A 16,709-nucleotide genomic window follows, 5' to 3' on the forward strand; every position below is an offset into this window, starting at 1 on the left:
AACTATTTATCGTGTGCGCGCCGTTACGATAAAGTATAAGTGTAGAGTCACTAAAATCGACAAGTAGTATTGAAAAACGAGATAAATATGTATGCGCGAGGGTCATCGGCAGAGTGGCCAACGAAATCCGCTATTCGTCCTATCCCGTTATGTCGCAATTTTTTCACGACCGGGAGAATACTAATTTGGAATTTAGCACAATGGAACGCTCGGAAATAACAATCTCCTCGCGTCAAATTGGCAGTCTTCGCTCGAAAAAAGTTTCAGCGATTTAGCCTTCGAAATGCTGTAATTTGCGGCAACGAGGTAATCCACAGCTCGACATAATACAAGCGGAATCGTGCATTCGTTGCTTTTTCGGCAAACATTTTGATGGTTCGTGATAAATTCGAGCGCTGGTGTTTCAAACCGTCTTTTCAATATAGTTTAACTCATGATTCGACTGAAATGAATGTGTTTAGAATTGTGCATAACAATAGGTAGCAGTATCGTAATTTCATTCATGGAGAAAATCACTCGTGAATGAATGCTATTGCTTTGTTAATGATTCAAACAGGATATTGTTCAGAAATACCATGCCTGTTTAAGGCGTACATTATATCTCTCAACTTGTAAAATATAAAACACGTTCTAGGGCGATTCATAATAAGAACAATAGAGTTATTAAATCAATAATTCATAACGAACAACAGTCTCTATTAACTTAACGAATAATGATTGATCATATCGACATAAAGACGAAATAAATTCCAAGAATGGTATCTCAAAATTAAACAATTACCAAACCTTGTATTATCTCTTCCATGCCGAGAGCTTCATCGGGATTAACCGTTTCATTTTCAAAGTGATTCTAATTATTCAATTAATAACCACGCGACAGCTTCGATAACGCGATAATCGGCATGCGAGGGTGCAACTTCTTTCTCTCGGGCACGTCGAAAATAAAGGGGGATACACAAATGGTCCAGAGTACAGGGGAAGATGTCTTTCGCGGAATGCAGTTGCGCGATATTAATCGCGCGACGTCTGCCTGGCCTCCTGTGACCGCGAACACGTGTTCCGCCGCTTGTGTCGCTCTTGGCCTCTAGAACGAGATGGAAGTGAGGCGAGAGCAGGCCTGGGTGTTCCGCGCACGCTCCATTAAACGACTGGTTGTTAGGCGTCGAATATGCGCGTGTTTCTTTTGCCGCGAGTTTCGCGCGATCTTCTCGAGCGGAATGATAATCGTCTCTCGCGCGCGTGCAACTTCTTATTTTTGTTTTTCAAGTTTGAATAAATTTAAATAGCATTGCCCTAATCAAAACTAATACGTAAAGCGACACGCTCACTGTGCGTTATTTAGTGATGTATGCGAGGCATTCGTCTGGCTTGAATGATGAATATGCAGCGAGTAGCTGTTCCTCCTCGCTGATGAATCATTACGTGGCCATTAATTCCGAGTCGAGCATTTAGTACACAACTTTTGTCGAATTTCAAGTTCACACCAGTCGGCGAACGTTCGATACCCAGACCAGCTGGACGAGACAATCGCACTGGCGTCATCACGTATTCATCGGCCGAAGTCGGGCCAGAGGTGAAAACTCGTCTTGGCAACTGCCGGTAGCATCACCGTCGTTGCGATTGCACAATACAGCGGTCATCAATAGCAGTAGCCTCGCCCCATACGCTTGTACACAAGTTGCACACGTACATGTGTATTGCGCGTACTGCACGAGTGTATATGCCGCATACAGGGAGTTCATGGGTACGGGCCGCGCGAGCGCATTATTCGACGTTCGATACACGTCCGTCCTCGTTCCAATAAACTCATGGGAATTGACAACGTGCGGCAGAATGTGTCGTCCCAACGGCAGCGCCGGCGTCTGCACCGCGCGCACAGTTTCGGTGCGCCTGAAATATTAAATGCCATGCAGCGCCGCCATCGAGAGCCGTTTACGTCGCTGATGTTGCCAGGCTGTGTCCGTTCGCTGCACGCGTGTTCTGCATTCCGTCGCGCGAGTTGTGTTAAAAAATTGCACCGGCGGGAAATTTCTATGGGAACGCGGGCTCTCTCCCTGTGGTGGAAGAGTTTTTTCGGCGGCGGGAGAGGGGCTAAATGCACCACGGATTATTATGTGGAAAATGCGAACACGCGGTAGCGACGGTTTGATAGGGCTTTTATAGCTATCCTTCTTTTTTAATGCGTGTATCCTTTTTCATGTAGAATGCCGCGCGAGTAAATTGAAATAATTAAATGACGAATTTCGGGTTACAAAAAATCCAATTACGACGCGCATCTCTCTAATATCAATCCATGGCTCTGCTCCACAATCAAATCAGGAGTATCTTCGGCTCTGTTCGCCAATCCAAACAACATCGCAACTGGGCAAATATCTCGAATTGAAAGCAGTAGCGACGGCTGCAGCATCATCAAAGATCCCCCCCGCATACAGAGAGCCGAAAGCCAATCGATAAATCGATATCATAAGTGGCCGGAGAGGGCTGAGCGCTGAAAACGAGAGGAGTGTATGGACGCATTCGCGCTGTTACGCCGATATAGCATCGAAAACGCACAGCATCGAACGAGTCGCCAGAGAACGGAGAGAGAGAACGCATGCAGCCGAGCAGGTAGACAGCCGCGGCGTTAATTGTGCCCGGAGCCAAATGCGGCACGCACAATGCCGCGCGCCGGTAAATATTATAATTAGTCCTATCGGACGACCTGACGTAACTCATTTAGCTTCGGACAACGTGGCGGTGTTGTTGGTCTCTCTCTCTCTCTCTCTCTCTCTCTCTCTCTCTCTCTCTCTCTCTCTCTTTCTCTTTCTCTCGCTCCCTCTTGTTGCCTGGAAATCGCAGCAGCGCGACTCGATTCCCGAGGGCTGCGTGCATTTACACGCAACCCGCATTTACTGCGAGCGCAATCGTTGTCCACTGCAGCAGCAGCAGCAGCAGCCGGTGGACGACGAACGTCGATATTGCACTGCCGCCCAGCGTGTCAGGTCAATTTGTAATCCGGAATAAAGCGGAAGAGGGGGAAATTCGCGCGCCCTTTCAAAACACGACGACGACGACGAGGACGACGATGAGTTATTTATTCGCGCTAACCGAGCGAAGCGACACTGCGATTTTTAATTTTTTTTTCGTCGACCGAGAGAGATGGAGCGAAAAAAAACGAGTGTAATTTGTTTACCGGTGATTTACAGTGTGAATTGTTGATCTGGCCGCGGGCGTCGTTTTTTTTTGTTTGCTCGGAATGATTTGTCCCGTGACTAATGAAGTAATTTCGCGACGTTTTGTCGCTGAGATTAACACAGTTTGTTAGTTCATCGCTCCGTTGGTTCGGTGAAAAATTGAGCTCGATATTAAGTCGCCCGTGATAAACTCGATTTTCCCCTTTTTCGCAGCCTCGTGGAAAGCTATTGTTGATTATTTACATGGAAAACATTTACTGTTTTGCATTTTTCTGGCTCCGGGGGAAAAAGTCTTCGATCATAAACAATCGTTGTGGATAAACTGTTTGCTTTCGTTGCACTCGCACCTGCTAATTTCCGAATCCAAGCGAGAAAGCAATTTGTGGAACTGTTCACCTTGCACGAGCAAATTAGAGATGTTTCTTTACTCGAAACACGTAACGCGATGGTCCCTTTCAAAACCCTAGCGAATTTTCGTATTCTCCTTTCGTTTAGCACCGCGAAACCCATCAGCGAGCGCAAAAAACTCTCGGCGTCGGAAAAAGTATTCCTCTTGCCGCCAGCAAATCAGCAAAGGCAGAAGCAGCGGCAAAAAACTAGTCGTTTCAATGAGTCTTGGCTGCATGTGCCTTTAAGTAATTGAACTCTCAAGACTGCTGCCGCGCGAGAGAGAAATAACGCTGCCGCGCAGGCGCGAGCTGCTCTGGCCGAAGTTCAAGTTCGTATAGCCCGAGAGAAAGAACGAGCACGAGGACGGAGAGAGAGAGAGAGAGAGAGAGAGAGAGAGAGAGAGAGAGAGAGAGAGAGAGAGAGAGAGAGAATGAATGTCTTTTCTGGCCGTTAGTGCGTATTCGTGCTTGTTTCAGATATACGGTTGTGGATGTTTTCTTTAGCCGCGAAGCCGGTTCGGGAATGTAGAAATGATCAACGATTAACATATAGTCAATTCAAGCAAGCTTTTACAGACGCGCTCGAAAATTGCATCAGCGAAGCATAAGCTTCATCGAGTAATAAAAGTCGCTCAGTACTTGCCATTCGTCCATCAGAAAGAGACTCGAGTCCGCATAAAGATCGCGAGGAGATGAGCGAGAAACGTAAAAAGCAGAGACGAGAGCGGTGTCTTAAAACTGCGCCCCCTCCCTTGCACACGCCATCAGGTATACCTCCGCGGGGCAGCTCGCGCGCGAGAGAGAATACCAGGCATTGCACTGAAGCGAGTACCTCACTGTCGAGGCCCGGATTTCGCCCTGAGCGGTTCGCACGCTCGCCGAAGAGGTTAGGGCTGGCCTCCTTGCTCTTTCTCTCTTTCACTTGCTTCCATACACGTATACACAATACACGTGGACGCGTGTACTCGCGCGCAGGCGCTGATGCAGCTGTCCGTCTCCGGGAGAGGAGGCTCTTTCTCCCGGATTCGAAAGAGAAGGAGCTGCACCGGTGTAATGGGAGCATGTGCAGAGCGAGCGGGGGTGGTAGAGAGAAAGAGCCTGTGAATACGTAATTAAGGAGTGGGGGCAGGGCGATAAATCCAGGCTGCAAAACGGCACACGTGCGAGATGCTTCTTTATTGTGGGAGAGAGAGAGTCCCCGATATTTGCTTGATGGCCGGTTTTTCGGCCGAGAAAGAGAGAGTCGCGGCGTACGTTGCGTCGGATTAGAGACTTTCGGCGTTAAAATTGAAATCTGACGCAACCCGGCTCGCGCTGGAGACGAGGACCCAGGGCATCAGCGCCGGAGGAACAATTCGCTCCGAAAATTGCAATGCGAAGCGCGCGGGGTGTTTAAAATAATTGCCGAGACGAATCCCGAATGCAATTGCTTCATTGCGGTGCGAGGTGTCCGTTAACGTATGCGAGTGTGCGCCGGCCTATGAATATCCATTGAAAAGAGCGAACGCTACTCTCTCGGAATCACACGTTGCGGGCTCTGCGTAGGCCATAATTTTCAATTGTTCCGGCGCAACGTAGGTGGCCCGTTATTAAAACGTTCATTAATTAACCCTCCCCCATTATCGCGATAAACATGCTTTTAATACCGTCGTTTAGCCCTCTCTTTAATTAATCGCGACGACCGCTTCCACGCGCACTCGGCGGCGCCTGCGTTCGTGAAATGAAAAAAACGGGGGGAAACGAAGTGCGCGCGCGCGGGGAATGCTCTCTCTATCTCACGCAATTACACCGAGAGAGCGCGTTATAACATCTCCATATTAAGGGCTCACGATACGAAGAACGTAGAATTTCCGAATGAGACGTATGTATAATGCATGTAAAATATGAAATGCGAACTCACGGCTTGCAGCACAGCGGCGGCGTCGCAGGCGTCCTTTCGTTTCTTCGATTACTCCGTGACTATCGCAGCCGCGCCATCTATACAGCTCCGCGGCGCTTTCTCTCACGTCGAGATACAGTTATACATGCGGCGTTTATTCCTGCACCTTTCCAACTACATATACCTCTTGGGTCTCGCGCATACCACTCAGCGCATGTACGACCGTACACACACACACACACACACACACACACGACGAAAAGAACGAGCGCGCGTTGTAATAGTAGGTACCGCCCGAGTCTCTCGGCGAATATTATCCACGCGGGCCGAGGTGAGGTCGCGCGCTCTGCGCAGGACTTGTATTCAGGACTCGTAGTCGCGTCGCCACTGAGGCCCGTGCGCGCATGCGATTTTCTGCGGATGCTCGCGTGTGCACCTTTTCGAACAGTGAGCGACGCTCAGCACGTGGACCAACTATACCGCTGCTCCGCAGGCGGTTTGCTCTTTTGCCTCCTCCTGTATGCATTTACTGCTGCTGCTGCTGCTTCTTCTTATTCGCAGTTTTTCTCGTTTACTCGCGCTTTTCGTTTTGCGAGCGTCCTGGTCCGCTTTTACTCGCCGCGCTGCTGTGCCGAACGAGTTTTGCGCGCTGTTAGAGATGGAGCAGGAGGGAGAGCTGAATATGAGGAAGGAAGGGAAGATACGGAGGAATGAAGGTGTGGTGCGCGAACTGGACGAGGCGGATTTTGTGAGCCGAGGTGACTGAACGGAAACGATGTTTTTGCCGGACTCGCGACTATATATAATATAGTATTACCTATTCAGTCGAGAGTCCTTAGCCGGGACGTCTCCGAGATTTCGGAGGTGCAACTATATACGTAGAAGCGGCGCGTTAAAAAGAGTAAACTTAAATAATTCAGCTGCCGGCGAAAATTCCTGTTTAAAAAAATCTCTAGAATGCTAAGCATACTTACTCGGCAACGTAAACGCGCGGTGCCGTCTACTAGGATACGTCCGTGCCCTTTTTCCATACGGCTGCGCCAGAAGCAGTCTAGTCTCGGCGGCAGCCCTTTTATACAGTTCGGCTGGGCGAGCTTCGGCGTAAAGGGATCTCTCTCTCTCTCTCTCTCTCTCTCTCTCTCTCTCTCTCTCTCTCTCTCTCTCTCTCTCGGCTTTTGCATTACATTCTCCACGTGCGGCGTACCTGCTAGGGCGCCGCAGCCGCGCACTGTGCACTCTCGAGTCGTCTCTGGCTGCCGTATTCAAGAATGAAAATGAGAAGAAGAGTATAAGAGTAGAGATGTGTGCGACGCGGGGATTTACACGTGCAAAATGCTTCGTCGGAAAAAACATTCCTTTTTATTTCCGGGAGGGAAAAAAGTCATCGCTATTAGAAGAGCAGGAGATAGGCATGGCTAGTGCATAATTTGTGCGAGACATATATATAACGAGCAAGCAGAGAAGAGAGGGAACAGGTGAAGTTGCGAGGCGCGCTAACAAGATGCTTAATTGTTGGCCGTTTCGCTGCACCGGCGAGACGACGAGGAGACAAGGCAGCGACGCCGGCGGTCACACTGTGACGCGGGAATTCGCGATTGCACTGCACTTCGCGCTTCAATGCTCGCTCGCTGTGCACGTGTCGCTCTGTTTGTCTGATGTTTAATAAGGCTCGAGGGGCACTGTCAAATCGCCGTCGTCCAATGTAACATTAATGCCCCGGATAATGGGCTGATTGTGCAGCTGGCTTTGAAGGTGTTCTTGCAGGTTACTTTTTTTATTGATTATCGCTCAATCGAAGGTGACGAGTTATTTGTTGAAGCGTGATCCTTCGCGTCTGACTAGTCACTGGAGTGATCTACTTGCATCCGATTATTTCTTGTAAAATCTTACAGAAAATTACAGAAAATATCATTTCTTCGTCGGAAAAGTCGAGCATCCTACATCAGCTAATCCTCCCTCGAGCCAATGATAAACCCCTCTTATATCGTGTCCCATCAGAGTGAAAAGAAGCTCGCCGCACCTGTACAACACTCAAGGGCGTCTACAGCCCGTATATACACGCGGCTCTAGGACCCTCTCGAAATGAAATTACAGGCGTCATTGCGCAGACTTTGTTGCCCTCGTCGAATCGCTCTCCTCCTTCGCGAAGCGCAGCAGGAAGCGCGTCTCTACAGAGCGAGGGAGGCTCGTCGGCCGTCGACGAAGGGGTTAACTTTCCCGAGGGCTGCTGAACCCCGCGCGCATTCAGCGACTGACTGGCGGTAATACGGCTGAATCCATTTAGCGACCGCAACTCGGAGAGGGAGGGATGGAGAGAAGGACTACGTTCCGGGACGTTCTTGAGACACCGAGCGCCCGGGAATTTTGAATTATATTCTCGTTCCGCGCGGTTGAGGGTTGCTCTCCGCGACGGTTAATTAAAAATATAATGTCGACGGATTAATCGCGACGAGGCGACGGCGTCCGAGACGCTCGCCGAGATGTTGTGAGTAATTGGTTTATAACGGGGAGCGATGTGTTGCTTGGGTTTTGAATTTAATTGCCTTTTTCGCCGCGCGAGACGCCAGCACCTTCATTTAATGCTTTCTGCGCATTTTACGCAGCCTTACCTTCTTTTGAATTCAATTCAAAGATCAACGCTGTATTGCGCGGGTACTTTATTAAACAATTTAATTATGACGCCGAGTGTATCACACACAGCTTCTTGACGAATTGCGCAAGTTGCAAGATTACCTACCTCGAATAGTGCCGCGAGGAATGCACGTAATGACTGCTGCGACAAATGCAGGACGCTGGAACACTATACTTTTTCCTCGCTTTTTTATACTCAGTAATTGGGTCACTGGTTAGTCAGAGTGACTACCCCTAACTTCTGATTTTAAAATGGACAGGAACTTAGTCGCTGGCTTTATCAAACGTTTAGCAAATATTTTTCGTAGTTAATTTAAACTAAAAGCAGCGAATAGCGAAGAAATAAAGCCTTACTTATGGGATGCGATATGTGGTTAACTGCATGTGCGAATAGTTTGGCAATCTGCCCGGCGTTTGTACCTCGTTGTTTTTTGAAGCAACGATCGTTCACACCATTTGCGTTAAATCACATAATTCACATGTTCATTCGCGTCGTTTTCCAGTGATTTCTCGAATCTTCATAAATTCACCAAGATAAATCTGTCGCGTGCTTCATACGAAGTTACAGTCGCCAAGCTCACGGAATCAATTAGGTTAATGCGTGAACTTTTTCTTCTTCTCACTTCTTCCCCCGAATGTTGTTTTATACACACACGTGCTATTCTCACGCTATTTCTTCCCGTCTTCTTCGCATTCGCGCGAGCGCATCGGTCGATGGAAATGTAAAGCAGTGACATAAGTCCTCCGAATAAAGTGCCTGAATAAAATACAGGTAAATCCCTGGGTAAGAATTTCGTCGGAGTGCCAGTATGTTCGCGTTTAAGTGAAAAAAGAAGTGAAAAGCCCGCGGAGCACGAGTGGAGAAAGAAGAAGGAAAGAAAGTGCTGTTGTTGGTTTGCGTGTGTATAGGGCTGTATATAGGAGAGAAAAAGTTTGTCTCTCGCGAGTCGCCGCGCGACGTAGTCCGAAATACGAGCAGAGCCTCTTTGTCTCGTCGCTTATGCGCGAATTTTACTTGCAATTCCGAGATCATTGTTTCGCTTGAATTCCTCTTTATGTTTGACACCATACTAATGCAAATTTTGCGTTTCTTTCTGTTGCAGGTGAGTCCGTCTGGATAGTTTACTGCATCTACAATAGCGTTGTACACAAGTAAGTCGAATCAAACGACAAAATCCAGTGGAAACTCGTTCCCCTACGCCTCTAAAAGCGTTAACGCCTTAATCCAGCAACGCACTTAGCCGGCAGAGCTTCGGAGCTCAAACCGTATCCGGAGCAAGCTATATACTACGCGCGCTCCAAGAGCCGTGCAGCAGCAGCAGCTGAGGACCTTTTTGCCGTCCGTAGCGGAGGTGAGAGGCTACTGCATATCCGACGTGCGTATGGCCACTTACTCGGGCGTTTAGGTGAGCTCGTTCGCGCTCATACATTATCTCGGCGTTCGGACAGCGTGTAAGTGTAATTAACACAGCGCTGCAACGGCGGCGACGGCGGTAGCAGCAGCCACGTTTCATATAACGAGCCAGCAGCGCGTAGGAGACGAGCGTAGAACGCCAGTCACACGCTAACGAGGGCAAATTAGCCTCCCCTCTGTCGCACGTGTAAGGTGCGCAGCGCCCCGGCGTATTATATACGCGAGAGGTGCTAGATTTTAGGCATGCGCGACGCTGAGGTGAGCAGCAGCAGCAGCAGCAAATTAAAGCGTCTGACGCTCGGCGTATGCTTGCCATGCCATATACTCGTCCCGCGCGCGTATCGCACCTCAGGATGGCCTGTTAGTTGGATTAGCCGAGAGCTGGCTGATGAAATCACGAAAATTGCGTTCATCTACGTCCTCGCGTGTATTCAATTATTTTTCCGCGCTGGAGAAGTTCGGCTCGTCGGAAAATCGATATAGCGCCGCACGGCGCCCACGAAAACATCAGTGCGCTGCTAAAACGTCCCTTAGCGCCTGCCTCTCTCTCTCTCTCTCTCTCTCTCTCTCTCTCTCTCTCTCTCTCTCTCTCTCGGTTTGCTGTAGCGGCTTGCTCGCGCTTACGCGTTTGCGGTCAAGAATGCAAATTCGTCGCGTCGACGGGCTAAATTGCGATCCTTCCGCGCCCGAGTTAACGCCAGCCCGGCAGCTCGCGAAAATTACCCGGGAAATGCGAATTTCAAAAGGTGCGCCCCGTACTGCAGCTCTCTGCCTCGGCTGCGATGTACGTGCTCGGCTGCGCACGTTTTTGCCACTGTGGTGTGCCGTTCGCGCGACGTTCACGCTTAATTTTATTGCGCGCGCCGAGGAGCGCCCGGGACAGTTTAGGGACTCGAAAATAATTTTTAATCAACTCGGGAATTATTTCGGTATACCGCTGCAGCGCGCTGCGGGTCAATCGATACGGCGAATATATATCCTCGTATAGCATATAGTTCTCTCTCATACCTCTCAGTTTGACAGCTCCTCTCGAAATAAACTTATCGCGGCACAGCTCTCCACATATCTTAATACCGGCGAAGCGACGTTTCAATATCAGCAGACCCGATAAAGATTCCCGACGGCTGCACTGGAAACAGTCAATATCACGCACGGCCCTCCCCCCGCAAAAAGAATGCGGCGAAGGAGGCTCTCGCTCGTAAATGGACTCGTTCGCGCGTCCGACTCGCGACTACCCGTAGCGCGAGATTTGCATAGAATTGAGTCTAGCTCGCGAGCGCACCGCGCGCTTCTGTCTCGGCTCTCCGGCTGCCGCCCTCCGCGAGTTACGCAAGCGCGCGACAACTGTGCAGAGGAAAAAGACATTCCGCGTCGCGGACGGCTGGAGGCGAGAGTGCAGTTGGAGGTGGAGGATCATGTGTGCGGTCAATTACTCCGAAATTATGAAATTTCTGGAGTGTAATGCTTCTCGCGTGATAGACGCTCGTCGTTACGTGACGCGGCGGATTTTTTGCGTGGGCGCGATGACGGCTGGATGATTCGAAAACTGCGCGAGATTCTGTCGGCGTACGTATCCTACTTTTCTTAAGTTATTTTTTGCCACCGACGGGTAAAGATAGACCTCACTCGGGCCGATAACGTTTCGCGGGTTCGATAAATCGATGGAAAAATAAATAGACTCGCGGTGAAACCGCTCTAAATATTGCTGGAAAACAACACAACAGCGTTGCATAATGTAACCTGCTCGGTGAAAGGTGTATTACGCGACCTTAGCGTGTCTGTGCGACTTAAATTCAGGAAAAAAGTAAACGCGCGCTGCACTATGTGCAGTCCGTGACGACTGAGGTAGCGCTAGCTGCAGCCGCGAAAAGTAAATAGAACGTAACGATCGGGCGACTATTATCGTGTGGGGACAAATAAGGAAACGCACTGCCCAGGGACAGTCGTTTCTCCTCTCGCGCTCGCCTACGCGTTACGTTACCTCGATCTCTTCTCCTTTTTTCCGACCGCGCGTGGAACTCTATCTACTTTTTTTCGGCATCGTTCAGAGCGGCTCCGAACCGCGATACTTTTCTGATGGCGACGATTCGTCAGGATGCGTTGGTTATTATAAGTCGCCGGGACTGATCCGATATGGGCGGAATCGAGTGGAGAGATACTCGCGAGTGGTATTGTTTCGAGGATTGGCTTTTTTCTTCAGCGGTTGAGAGAAGGTATTGATTAATTTGGAAGGATATGCAACATTTGTTTTTCTCCCGTGAATGCTCGCGCCTCTTGTTCTCGTTCGATGATGGGTGTGAGTTACGGACTGGGTATGATAACTTTCAATCGGATGTTGGGCGGTGATAAGTTTCGGGCATCACAAAGGCTCATAAATATTTATTCCTCGATTGATTTAAATCTGTTTGCATCTCAAATTATATCTTATTCATGCTCTGTACTTCCTATTGTCTCGTCGTGTATGTGTGTGTGTGTGTGTTACTTTTGACAGTTGGCAGTGTGTTGAAAATGTTGCGCTCGCGCTCGCTCGCGTGTGTGTGCCATCGGCGACCGCATATAGCATCGAGATTTCAAGTCACATCCTCCGTCCGCAGTGTAGACCTTCGAAAAAAATGCCCAGGGAGTAGGAGTAACCAGCGGTTCGTTAGGCAGTAATTCGGCTCCGGCCTCGTTAGCTACCCCAGAGAGAGCGTCATCGCCCCTCGAGAAAGCAACCGAGTGGAACGATGATTCCACCCTGCGACGGTTTATGGAAAGTCAATTTTCGCTGACTGATTGTGCGGGGGTGGCTTGCGTGCGGCAGATTAATAAGACAAATAGCCGGGACGCGATGTCGAGCTGCACACTGCATACGTAATGCAGAGCGTCCAAAGAAAGAAGCACGATGAAAGATCGACTGGCAAAACGTCGATACAGCTCTAATTGGCTTTATAAAGCTCGACGAGCAATTATTTCCCTCAGAGAGCTGCCGCTCGCGCGGTATCGATAGCGTAATCAGCTTTTCTCTCGCTGTGTATAATGTATAAGCGCTCGTTTTTTCTCTCGTCCGCTTTTTTGCCCCGCGCGCGCGCTTTGTGTACAGTCGCGGCGAGACTCGGTGTACTAGATCTTTGGCTTTGTCGTGTAAACTGGAAATACCTACTGGAAATACCAGGAGCAGAAAGCTCGTCCATTAATCATTCACAAGAGGCACTCAACCTCGATTCCTTTTTTGCTCCACTCTTGTTCTTTGCCTTCGTTGCCTCCTTTATTCTAATGTGTGTAGCTCGCCAAAAGAAAAATACCCCGTCTCCTCCTATTTCTCGCACTCTCGTGCAGCTGCTCGCGGAAAAAGCTGTGTGTACCCTTGTTTAAGTCTTCTTCTAACGATCGGATCTACGAATAATGAGCGCCGCGATTCACTCTCGTGGATGGTTTTCTGAAAAAAAAAACATCAAGATTTGCCAAGATTAGGCGTCTGCAGCACATGGTGTTCAAAAAAGCTCGCAGACCGTTGGCAAACAATCAAGTAAAAGCGAAACGCACCGGAGGCAGGCAGATTCTCTCTTCATCAAACAAGCAAACAAACGAGCGAGCGAGCGAGCGAGCGATCATTCGGTCAAAGTTATAAATTATACGCGGGGCATAAGCGCAAACTGGACTCTCTCTCTCTCTCTCTCTCTCTCTCTCTCTCTCTCTCTCTCTCTCTCTCTCCTCTGATGCCAGGCGCGAATTACACACTCAGCCCGTATATACATTTTGGGCGCGCGCGCACACTCTCGGGGTAACCACCCACACGGAGAAAGCAAGCAGAGAGCCGCGCACGTATAGAGAGGCTCACTCGGTGATGGATGATGCACGCGTACTCTCTATCCATCTCCCTCCCACCTCTTATCCTCGAGGCTCTCGCTCCGTACTCTCAAAGTTGCACTCTTGCGTGACTCTCCGCACCGCGAGGGATGCCGTTTGAATAATTACCCCCACGGTGCGAGGCTAAAGCCCTCTCCGCTGAAATCCGAGCAGTGAATTTGCCCGGTTGAAGAGAGAGAGGCCTTGCGGTACGTGCACCTACCTACACGTAGCCTTTAAGACTGGCGAGCGCGCGGGCAGGTGCTTTCGAGAGGGTCCCTCTAATTAATACCCCAAGACCAAGGTGCACCACGCCAGAAGTGTGGGAGAGATGGTTATGCGCGCGGAAGAGCTGCTGCTCGTAAATTTGTAATTTGCGCAGTGCCGCGCTTTGGCTGCTGTCTACTATCAAGACGTACTCGGTGTCATTTGTTTTGAGAATCGTTTTTCTTTATGGGGGTGAGTGCAAAGAAATGCGAAAAAACGCAGCGACACGAGCTGGCGCACAATACCGTTTGTCATCAGCCATCGGGAGGCAATACGGGAAAATACCCCCGAGTACGGGCGATATAACACAATCCGCCAGATAAAATAATCCATTGCGCAGCAACAGAGAATAGGAGAGAGCCCGTCACGAGCCATTTGCATCGTCGTTCCGCGAAGCAAAGAATTGCCGTTTACCTTTCGCTCCTCCGAGCCTTCCTATACATCCATCTCGTCCTCTCGAGTGCGTGCGCGGCACTAAAGAGCGAAAACGAAGTCTATACGCCGGCAGCCGTTGAAAAACTTCTTGGTAAATAGTCTCGTCACGTCGCCGATGAATGGTCTGACGGGAAACTCTCCCCGGCTCCGCGAGACAATCGCTGGGGAAATCTGGGGAAGGTCGCTCTCCTGATCTACCTTGCCAGCCCGCTCTCCCTCGACTTTCTCATACTCTCGATGGTTCTTCTTTCTCGTCTTCTACTTCTGCTGCTGCTGCTGCTATGGCTGCGAAGGAGATGTTGAGCCGTCAGCAGAGAGAAACTGGCTTATCTTTTTTCTGCATCGTCAGCGGAATTATCGATCATTTGCTAGGCGGTATCCGTCGCTGTTTACGTGAACTGATTAAATTCACTCGACGGAATCGCGTATGTTCCATTTTTCTAGTGTGGATGAATAGTTCCAAATTCATTGTTTACGCAACAACGCGCGAGTAATCTCTATATGCCCAGTCGTCAGCCCTCTCGAAGAGCTGAAGAGCTTCAGCCCGTCATCCTCGTCGTTGCGCAGCAAGATAAGCTCCTAGCTCCGGAGTGCATCGGCCAAAAGCAAACGGAACTACGCGAAGCTCTTTCACTCCCGTTCCGTCAAAAAGGGAAGAAACGCTTGGATACAGCAGCGGCAACCCCGACGATTCCGTATTTGCGGATAAACAAAGGCGAGAGCGAGGAATACAGCGGCCCAGCGCACACTAGAAGCCGCTAAAACAGCCTCTAAGCGCCGCTAAAAGAGTAAACAGCCCCGGCTTGGTCCGGGCACAAGACAGAGCCGAAGCAAAAAGACGGCAAAACAACAACATCGAAAAGCCAAGAGAAAGACGCACAGATATAGAGAGAAAGCTTGGAAGAATAATGCCTCCTCGCGCGCGACGCCGGTAACCAGAGACCACTGCGCTGCTGTTGTAGCCGGGCGAAGATCGCGCGCGAAACCTCTCCCGCGAGGATATCTTCCTCCCTCTCTCTCTTCATCTCCGACTCGTGCTGTAAGCCAACCGCTGTCGTTATTGCAGCATCGAATATCCGCTGCTGGTACACCCCTGTCTTCAAAACGGCGCATAGCTCCGAGCGGCTAAACAAGGGCCGAGTCGAACACTCGGAAATTCGCTGTTTATTCGTCTCGAGAGGAGATTCGGCAATGGTAGGATTTTATTGCTTCTGCCTGGTTTGAGTAGCTGACGCTATACTGCTTGGAAGTTCTTGAAATATGGATTGGACTTAAAGCTTTCTGGCGCAGGCTAAAATAAAAGAAGCAAAATTTGTGCTGTCTACTATTGAAATTTTTATACTGCACTCTGCAAAATGCTCTGACGTGATTAATTTCGCGGAAACGACAGGAATCCCTTAAGCGGTGATTCGCGGAAGGTTACAACAGAGTTACGAGAAATGTTCAAAGAGCATATTTTATGATAAGCCCGTACAGACAGATCTGTCAGTGAACCGCGTAATATTGAAATGAAAACTTGAAAAAGACGAGTAATTAGCGTTAACTTTAGTGCCATTCGACAAAATATGTTTCGATAATGAAACAAATTGCAGAAATTCAATGATGCGAAGTGACCAAATGCTCTCTTCATCAACTGCCTTACAAGTAATACACACTAACAATAACTTTCATTCTCCAAACAATTTCCCATACGACACGGCGTAACAGCCCAACTTTCCACCCAAGAAGACTCTTTTTACGACTTCATTCTTTCCATAAATGCTCCTCGTAGTCTTCTTATACCGGTGCTGCTACAGACGCTTCTTTTTATCGCTTGCCATCAATACAATCCAGAGTCCCTCATCTCCGCAGAGACAACGAAAAGTTTCGGGAAGCCGGAATCAATTTTAAAGTCTCGACTGTACGGCAATATGCCGTAACTCCGGATCCCATTATAGTTCAAGCTCCCTCTCTTATAAATACTATGTGTACACGTTGTGGGTCGCTCGGAAAGTAGGAACTGCCGACCGTTAGGTTAGACGATATGCCTTTTCAGCAACGTCGAGACATCCCAGTATATAACGACGCCGTTATCCTTATACGTCACAGCAGGCCCTTGTCTCGGGTTCAAACTCACGCTTAATTCAATTTGTCCCGAGGCGCGATAATTTGCGCGACCGACTCTCCGAAGTGAAGCGTTTCGTAAAGGAGCGCGGACGTGGAAGAGACGAAAAAAGCGCTCTGCCAGGATTTCGTGCGGGTTATTCAGAGCCGTCGCTGCGATTTTTCATGGTCGCATGCGGTAATTTATTAACTTTACGTACTCCCGTACCTTTTTGGCGGACGATCTTCGTTCGGTTGCGCGATGTAATTCGGCTTCCTAAAAGGCGACGTAAATTTAATTAAATGGCGAATTAGCCGCGCGGCGTTTCGAAATTATTGCGATTTCCATGACGAAATCCATCCTTCCTCCTCTCTGATTACCATTTAGATGCTCTTTTCAATTACACGGTGCACGTTCAGCGAAAGGAAGCAGGGAGGAAAAGCGAAGCTTAATCACAAAACACTTAGCCTCTCCGACTTAAACGGATGTAGATTTGTAGCGCAGCGTGTCCGAAATAAATAAATTTCTGTTTCGTGTCCCTCGGAAAAACGCCGAGTCGTCCAAGTCGGCCGGAGCCAGAAAATTCTCGCGAGAGCGTTAACCGGAATAC

The 16,709-nt window shown here is 49.3% G+C and overlaps 2 protein-coding genes across 7 annotated transcripts in view; one reads left to right on the forward strand and one right to left on the reverse strand.

Annotated features, from left to right (window-relative positions):
* Positions 1–10,718, reverse strand: part of LOC100122072 (sialin) — a 43,221-nt gene extending 32,503 nt beyond the window's left edge. The window contains exon 1 of the mRNA XM_032598483.1: positions 10,495–10,718. The gene's annotated coding sequence lies outside the window, so the exon portion shown is untranslated. The remainder of the gene's footprint in view (positions 1–10,494) is intronic.
* Positions 1–16,709, forward strand: part of LOC100121944 (teneurin-m) — a 565,536-nt gene that overhangs the window by 130,186 nt on the left and 418,641 nt on the right. For 5 of the 6 annotated variants that reach the window (XM_032598382.1, XM_032598379.1, XM_032598390.1 and 2 more), the window contains exon 3: positions 9,176–9,224. The exons of the other annotated variant lie outside the window; for it this stretch is intronic. The gene's annotated coding sequence lies outside the window, so the exon portion shown is untranslated. The remainder of the gene's footprint in view (positions 1–9,175; positions 9,225–16,709) is intronic. 6 annotated transcript variants of the gene reach the window in all.

The sequence above is a fragment of the Nasonia vitripennis genome, chromosome 1 (genome assembly GCF_009193385.2).
Source record: "Nasonia vitripennis strain AsymCx chromosome 1, Nvit_psr_1.1, whole genome shotgun sequence".
Taxonomy (NCBI): domain Eukaryota; kingdom Metazoa; phylum Arthropoda; class Insecta; order Hymenoptera; family Pteromalidae; genus Nasonia; species Nasonia vitripennis.